The sequence below is a fragment of the Tachypleus tridentatus genome, chromosome 4 (assembly GCF_004210375.1).
Source record: "Tachypleus tridentatus isolate NWPU-2018 chromosome 4, ASM421037v1, whole genome shotgun sequence".
In the NCBI taxonomy this organism is placed as follows: domain Eukaryota; kingdom Metazoa; phylum Arthropoda; class Merostomata; order Xiphosura; family Limulidae; genus Tachypleus; species Tachypleus tridentatus.
This window is the reverse complement of record NC_134828.1, coordinates 50,937,579-50,946,297: the sequence shown is the minus strand read 5'-3', so window position 1 is coordinate 50,946,297 and position 8,719 is coordinate 50,937,579. Positions and strand designations below refer to the sequence as shown.

The following is an 8,719-nucleotide window of genomic DNA, read 5'->3' as shown; positions in this document are numbered from 1 at the left end:
TGGATCTTTTTTTTTAAAAAAAAAACTATGGTTAGGCTTATTCTCTAAGATGATAAAAACATTTTACCTCTTTCCCAAGAGTCAAAAGTTTACTAGTTATGTAAAGTGGAAACAAATAATTGTTTAAAAAATTATTATGCGGTATTTTGATAAGTATATATATATATATATATATAAGATAGCGATAGAAAGTAGAAACTGTGACAAACAAGAAGTTTTCCCAGTGCTTTTACAATTTGTCATCACATGAACATTCATACAAAAAGAAACAAACACTCCAACGTATTCTGATGATATTCGAACGTTCGTCTGTTTATAAGCACAGTAAACTCACTCGCCTCAGCTTGAATGCTCCTGCGCAGTAATTCTGACGCTCTCGACTTGATTTAACTGTACAACAGTATACTTTCCTAGATAAACGTGGACGAAGAAGATGGTTTTAGACCACCATTAAGATTAAGTACGTGTAACGGCTGTTGCGGACGTAATCTGGAAATAACACGATCACAGCGGGTGTTTTTGTAGTGGTAAGGTTTGATTCTTGTTTCTAGTTAGGAACTTTACCATTACACACTTTTATTTTTAAACAAATCACAGATAATGAATTTTACTTAGTTGATCTTAATCATTTTACAATTTAATAATTATTTTTAACTATAGTAGCATCAGAAATAATTTTGAATTGATAAATGTATACAATAAGAGTTCTTCTACTATCATTATGTATCAAGTTACGTAGAGGTACGAGTTGTTCCGAATGGTTCAACGTGGAGGAACTGAATAGTTCCGTTTTTTATGCACAGTTAAATAATATTTAAAATCTGAGTATTTTGAGATTTACATTAACGTGTTAGTGCCAAGATTTTTATCGTACCAAATACTAAGTTTTGTAACATTGTCTTTGAGAATTATTACGCTCAGAACTTTAGTATATATATATATGCTTTTCGCGTTTGGCAAATAAACAGAATTTTAGCCGTTCATTTTAAAGTTTTAATGATAACTGAGTACAATGTGAAACAACTTGTAGTTATTTTACATTTCATTGAAATGTTTAATGAGGAGTTATATCGTAATGGTCAGTCCTACTATTCTTTATTAAAGAGAACTTTTTCTTTACGTCTATCACTTCAAAGTTAGGGACAACAAACGTATAAAATCCTTCGAATTGACTCGCGTGAAAGTCAACATACAGCAAACTTTTAGGTATTGGCAAAACCCGAAACCACACAAAAGTGCCTGGAAGGTCCATTTAATCAGCTCCCACCGCTTTTAAAACCGCATCAAATAATCTCTTTTGCTTTTGTCTGCATAGACTAAATAAAACTATTTATTTATACTTAATAAGTATAAGGTGTTCCCTTCTTAATCCGTTCCAGAAGGCTGTTCGAAAACCGAATCAATTTTTCCCATAAGAAATACTGTAAATTAAATTAATCCGTTACAGACCTCCAAAAATTACGCATTATGAAGCATTTTAAGTAAAAATATTGCTTATTTATACCTATATAATAATACTTACATGCATAACGTTAACCACAAAAACTATAAACACAATAAAAAAACAATAAATGAAAATTTAACTGCACTTTACCTGTGCTGAGGAGAGCTGGTGGCGTAAGTGAAAGGTGGTGAGGGACGTGGAGAGTAGAAGGGTCATTATTGTTTGGAAGGGGAATCACCTTCCATAAAAACGTCAGGTAACTCTCCTTCTGGGGTTCTTTCTCTTTTCTGTCTCTTTGTACCTTTACAACCTGCTTGAAACTCACTGGACCTATTTTTCACTAAAAACTTGTCTAATGAGGTTTGTTTCTGCCTGGCACCCTCCCCATGTCTCACCACACTATGTATGCCACTTCTGTTCCTAAATTTTTCAAACCACCCCCTATTAGCCTTAAAGGCATCACTTGTATCAGCACTCGTTCCAAGGGTGTTTTTCAGGAGGTCAGCATGCAACTGCTTTGCTTTCTCACAAATGATGGTCTCAGAAATGCTGTCACCAGCTAACTGTTTTTCGTTTACCCAAATCAACAACCGTTTTTCTACCTCTTCCATTGTTTGTGATCTTTGTTTCGTAAGCACTGTCACTCCTTTTGCAACATCAGCTCGTTTGATAGCCTCTTTATTTTTCAGTATGGTGCAGACTGTAGACTTTGCCATACCAAACTGTATAGCAAGGTCAGACACACGAACACCATTCTCATACTTCGCTATGGGATTTTTTTTTTCACCTCTATTGTGCCTCTAACAACTTTTCTTTTTGGTTTGCTGCTTTCATTATCCTTCTTTGACCCCATGATGGCGTATTTAATCAGAATATTTGGAAAAATATAAAAACGACAACGTTCACAGCAGATTTTAGCGGGTGTGTGGACTGAGCGACAGGTGCGGGTAAAATGTTTTGGACAAGCTTGGCGTGGGCCGAAAATGGTCGAAGGGTTGTTCGGGTCATCAGTCGGGTTACTTCGGGGGTTTGGGCCACGACAGCTTGAATCGGGAACCGAGTTTATGTTCGACAACCGAGACATTTTTTTCTCAAACAATATGTTCGAAAACCGAATTATTCGAGAAGGGAGTCGTTCGAGAACCGAGGTACCATTGTATTATATATTTTCATAATCCTTAACAAAAAGTTATCGGACCAACAGAGAAATTTCCGGTGACGGGGAAATATATGAAAGCTTATCCATGGTAAATCGATTCCCCTCAGTGGACTCAGCAGATAGCCTGATGTGGCTTTGCTATAAAAATAAAACACACATACACATAGTAAAAATTGCCGAATGAGCTATAAAACATTTCCGATAAATATAAAAATTATATCAGTGTATTACTGCTTTCCAATAGCTTAAATGCATAATTTGTAGCATTTTGTTTTATAATAAAGGTGTTTCGGGATGAACACAAGCTATTTTTAAAAATCACAAAAGGCGTAAATTTGATCAGATTATGCCGTGGGGGCGTTATAATGTGACGGTCAATCCCACTATTCGTTGGTAAAAGAATACCTCCTTAGTTGGCGATGGGTGACGATGACTAGCTGCCTTCCCTCTAGCCTTACACTGCTAAATTAGGGACAGCTAGCGCAGACTGCCCTCGTGTAGCTTTGCACGAAATTTAAAACAAACCAAACCAGGAACTAGAATACAGCAAAGTAATATTAATAACAAACAAAAGGAATAATATTTGAAAAAGGCTCTGAAAAGGTATAAAAAATGAAATAAAATAACATGGGATATAACGCCAAACGCGTTCAAAGTTTTTTATGTACATTTAGGGCAAATAAATTTTCATATTGTGATTTGTGACAGTTTCCTATGCATGAGACTATCTTACACTATTTGGTTTGTTTTTACACTGATGCAAAACACACCTACTGTACTGTACTGGCAATAAAAGTTATTGTCGATATCAGATTTCCACGAGGCTTTCTCAGAGCTTGTAGATTATGAACAGGCTTCAGGGCTACAGGGTGATTTCTTTTTTTACAATTTTGAAAGAAGTGTGTCTGTATGTACCTTTGTTTTATGCTATAATTTTTCATCTATCTACATTCTAATAGCAAATATGTGTTCTAGATACGGCACAACAGATCCACTACACTGTACATGCGCAGTGAGACTGACATAAATACCACAGCTGAGAAAATTCCTTTTGATGGTGATAGGTAATGAAATCTTGAATTTTGTGAACTACTGTTTCGACATATCCATGTAATGAATCCAACTGTAGAATCTATTTCCATTTCTTAAATAGAACAGTCATAATTCAACGGTTTCCACGTTTTGTCACATTCACAATTTTTCCATGGATGTCCAACTCAACCACTACATTCTATGAATTTCACTAGATGGGTGGAAAACACGCAGATATCTAAGTCACTTTCACTAAGTCAAATTCTGGAGTTTAATTGTTTTTTATTGGTATGTCATGACCAATTCAGGAGTTTTATTTTTTTAAATAGTATGTCATGACTGATGCTGGAGTTTAATTGTTCTTTCATGTTATGTCATGTTCAGTGCTGGAGCTTAATTGTTATTTAATGATATGTCATAACGAACAAATGCTGGAGTTTAATTGGTCTTCAATGATATGTCATAACGAACGTTAAAGTTTTAATTGGTCTTTAATGATATGTCATGACCAATATTGGAGTTTAATTGTTTTTAAAGGTGTGTCATGACCAATGCTGGAGTTTAATCGTTCTTTAATGTTATGTCATGACCAATGCTAGATTTTAATTGGTCTTTAATGATATGTCATAACGAACGCTGGAGTTTAATTGGTCTTTTATGATATGTCATGATGAATGTGAGAATTTAACTGTTCTTTAATGTTATTTCTTGATTTTAATTGATCATTAATGGAATTTTATGACTAATGCTGGATTTTCCCAAGGAGTTAGATGGTTTCCTTTGTGGATATACTTGTACTGGTCTGTACACCATTCATCACATGCATTTGGTTTTCTTTCATAATCAAAGGAATAAATGTGACCATATTTTGGGTGAGCTGATGGAATCCTCGAAACACTGTTTTTGTGTATATTTTGCAGCATTTTCAATGCCTGATCAATAGTAAGTGGTGTTCCCTTTAATCAGTGATGACGAGAAAACCCACTTGTAGAGAAACATATATATGTAGAAACGGCTGATATGGATAGAGAAAGCACTATGTAGAAGAGCGAACAATGTTTCGACCTCCTTCGGTCATCGTCAGGTTAACAAAGAAATAAAGATGTAACTGACCGATAACTGACCACATGTTTGAAGGGGATTGTGTAACTGAGTGTAGGAATGTAGAGGGCGTGCTTAGATGTTTGATTATATTTATTAATATAGGTATAAAGGTGTTCCTTTGTATTGGTTTATTTTGGGCTTGAGTTGTTCTATAAGTAAGGCTTCTTTAATTTTGCGTTTGTTTATGTATGTTTCTTTATTTAGTATTTGGGTGTTTTCTATGGTTATGTTGTGTTTATTTGATTTGCAGTGTTTGAAAACGTGTGAAGGTGACTTTTTGTGTTCTTTAAATCTGGTTTCCATTTTTCTACTTGTAGGCCTGGCATGGCCTAGCGCGTTAAGGCGTGCGCTTCGTAATCTGAGGGTCGCGAGTTCGCGCCCGAATCGCGCTAAACATGCTCGCCCTCCCAGCCGTGGGGGCGTTATAATGAGACGGTCAATCCCACTTTTCGTTGGTAAAAGAGTAGCCCAAGAGTTGGCGGTGGGTGGTGATGACTAGCTGCCTTCCCTCTAGTCTTACACTACTAAATTAGGGACGGCTAGCACAGATAGCCCTCGAGTAGCTTTGTGCGAAATTCATAAACAACAATTTTCTACTTGTTTCTCCAATATAGAAGTCGTGGCAGTTATCACATTGTATTTTATAAATAATGTTTGTGTGGTGTTTGTCAGTGTAGTTTTTACATAGTATATACCTCAGTTTTCTACCTGGTTTTTAAATAAATTTGGTATTAACTGGAATGCCATATTTTGTTACTAGTTTCTGCTAGTTAATATTGGGATGTATAGCGTTAATGTGATTGAAAAAAATTAAGTGTGTGTTCTGTATGGTTTCGTGATTTTTTAATTCGTGGGATATATTTACTTTTGTTGGTTCATTTTGCTTTTTGTCTAGGTGTGTGCGTATAATGTTTTCTACGGTTTGTGGAGGAAACGTATTGATGTTGATGAAGTATTGTTTTATTTTGTCTAATTTGTCAGTAATTTTATCTGGTGAGCATAGTTTTGTGGCTGTGTTTATTTGGTTTCTTAGTATGTTGAGTTTTTGTTTTGTTTCATGTGCTGAGTCCAAGGAAAGTACACTCCAGTATGCGTGATTTTTCGGTGGATTTCTGTTTTAAATTGTCTATCGGTTGTAATTTTGAGGTTAAGAAATGATACTTGATTGTTTTCTTCCTGTTCACATGTGAAGTCAATGTTGGGATGTAAATTGTTAATGTGATTGAAAAAATTAAGTGTGTGTTCTGTAGATGTGAATCCCGCAATCATGTCGTCTACATATCTGTACCATTATAGTTGTGTTAATTGCTTGTGTTTCAACTTGTGTTGTAAGAATATTGGCTAGAACTGGTGATACTTGGTTGCCCATGCTTGTTGAACATGAAGTTTGTCTTCATCGTGGTGAATTCTATGAGGGTTGCTAATTGGTTTCTGGGAATGTCTATAGATGGGTTAGGGCCTCGGATATAGAGTTCTAAGGCTATCTTGCAGGCTTCAGCCGTTGGGACTTCTGTAGAGAGGGATATGACATTGAAACTGGCCATTAAGACTTTATGATTAAGTTGATTAAGATTAGACTTGAAACTGTTTGTTTGTTTGTTTTGAATTTCGCGCAAAGCTACTCGAGGGCTATCTGCGCTAGCCGTTCTTACTTTAGCAGTGTAAGACTAGAGGGAAGGCAGCTAGTCATCACCACCCACCGCCAACTCTTGGGCTAGTCTTTTACTAAAGAATAGTGTGATTGAACGCAACATTATAACGCCCCCACGGCTGAAAGGGCGAACATGTTTTAATACGACCGGGATTCGAACCCGCAACCTTCGGATTACGAGTCGAACATCTAAACACGCTTGGCCATGCCGGGCCCGACTTGAAATTTAAAGAGTCTTTGATGAATGAGCTGGCTGATGTTACATATTTGGAGAATGCCCATGCTATGTATTTACCATAATTGTAATTAAACTATTCATGTGTGGACATTATTGGTCGTAATGGACAATTTGGTTTATGAGGTTTGGGGATGCCGTATATTTGTGGTGTGCGTGACTCGGTCTTGCATAGGTAGGAGTAAAGTGTTTTTGGAATTGTGTTGGCTTTTTTAATTTTTAGTAGTATTTTGTTTAGTTGTATTTCGTATGTTTTTGTTGGATTTGTATGTATTGGTTTAAATTTGTTAGTGTCTGATAAGATGTTCTTCATTTTTTGGATGTATTCATTCGTGTTCATTATGACTATAGCGTTTCCTTTATCTGCTTTTATAATTTTTATGTTTTTGTCTTGTTTTAGGTTTTTAATGGAATTAATGTCTCTTTTTGTAAGGTTGTTTTTTAATTTTCTGTTTTGTGAAATTATGTTGATGGTTTTGTGAGAAAATTCTTTCAAAAAATCGTTTAAGATGTTGTTTTTAGGTGTTTCTGGAAAACATTAATCTTTAATTTTTTCTGGGAAGTTTGGCTGTTTGATGTTAATAAAATTGTCGAAGTTGTCTTCTTTCTGTTGGTTGTTTTCTGTGGAAAGTATCACAAGTCTCCCGACTAGGTAGTATTATAAATATGTTATAATTTTTAAGGTTGGAATGTATTTAGGTGGTATTGCGAAGTTGAGTCCTTTGTTAAGTAGAAGTATCTCGTCTGTGTTTAATTGTCGGTTGGATCTGTGAATTATGAGGTTAGTCAACGGATTGTCGTGTTGTCTTTTCTGTTGTTTGAATCTTAGTTTCTCTAGTTTTTGTTGTGGCAGATCTTTTTGTCCCTGTCATTCCTAGTGTTGATTTGGTTTATCTTTCGTTGTATAAGTCCGTAAATCTCTGGTTTAACCTGCTCAATGCTGTAGACGAAATAACTCGTCCAAGCCGATCGGTAACACAGTGCCACGGACAAGTTAATTCGTTCTCAATAATACCTAACTTCAACGCTAGCACCATACATGCATTTGACCTACTTACAAATTGTTTCACTTTCGATCCAAAATGGCGTCACGAAAAAGTTACAAAATGAAGAAGCATTAGAATTGTATTGTAGCAGCTGAAATACTTGGCAGTCAACAGGTTAATGCAACATGCCAGTTGATGGTGTAGGTTCATTTTTTGTTTTTGTAAATCATGTAGTACTTTGTATTTCGTGTTCAACATGGCTTTAAGTAGTTTTTCTGTAAATTTTGGATAATGTTTGTGCATTGATTAAAATGTTTTGATAGTTTTACCTTTACAAAGTTCGGGGTTAATTGTTCCTTTCTGCATTGTTGAATGAAATAGATGTCATTTCTTCTATTGATAATTTTTTGGTTTAAGTTTCTTAATTTCTTTACGATCGTATGAGCGTGTACTGTTAATAGTGGTGTAAGGTATGTTAGTTCAGACATAATGGTTACATAGATATGTACATATACATAAAGAAAACACAAAGACTTACACTTCTCGTACAATCGCCATGATGAAATAATAATCAGTGATGACGAGAAAACCCACTTGTAGAGAAAAATATATATGTAAAAACGTCTCTTTGGGTTGAGAAAATTTTTATGTAGAGGAACGAACAACGTTTCGACCTTCTTCGGTCATCGTTAGATTAACTAAGAAATAAATATGTAATTGACCGATAGCTGACCACATGTTTGAAGGGGATTGTGTAACTGTGTTCCCTTTACTTCAGAGACAATTGCACCACCCACTTTCTCTCAAACTGCCGAGAATGAGTGACAAGGAATATAAGTAAAACTGCTATCAGTTGACAGTATTTTCAACTAGTTAATGAACACACAACTTGTTGGATTAAAAGCTAGAGCAATTACTATGATATATTGTATAGTTTAAATTTTGCCGTTTGTTCTATGTGGTATTCACAAAAATATGGTTTCCACAAAAAACCCATAAAACTTCACTATATAAAAATGTGCTTTTCTTTATTTTTATTCTGTAAATTCCTACTATACCTGTGAATTCTATCTGCATCTCATATTAATGTACCAGAAGCAAGTAAAAC

At 35.3% G+C, this 8,719-nt stretch overlaps 1 protein-coding gene across 3 annotated transcripts in view; it reads left to right on the top strand.

Moving 5' to 3' along the window:
• Positions 1 to 330: 330 nt before the first annotated feature.
• The window catches only part of LOC143249116 (uncharacterized), an 84,155-nt gene continuing 75,766 nt past the window's right edge, over positions 331 to 8,719 (top strand). For all 3 annotated transcript variants that reach the window (XM_076498458.1, XM_076498457.1, XM_076498459.1), the window contains exon 1: positions 331 to 527. The gene's annotated coding sequence lies outside the window, so the exon portion shown is untranslated. The remainder of the gene's footprint in view (positions 528 to 8,719) is intronic.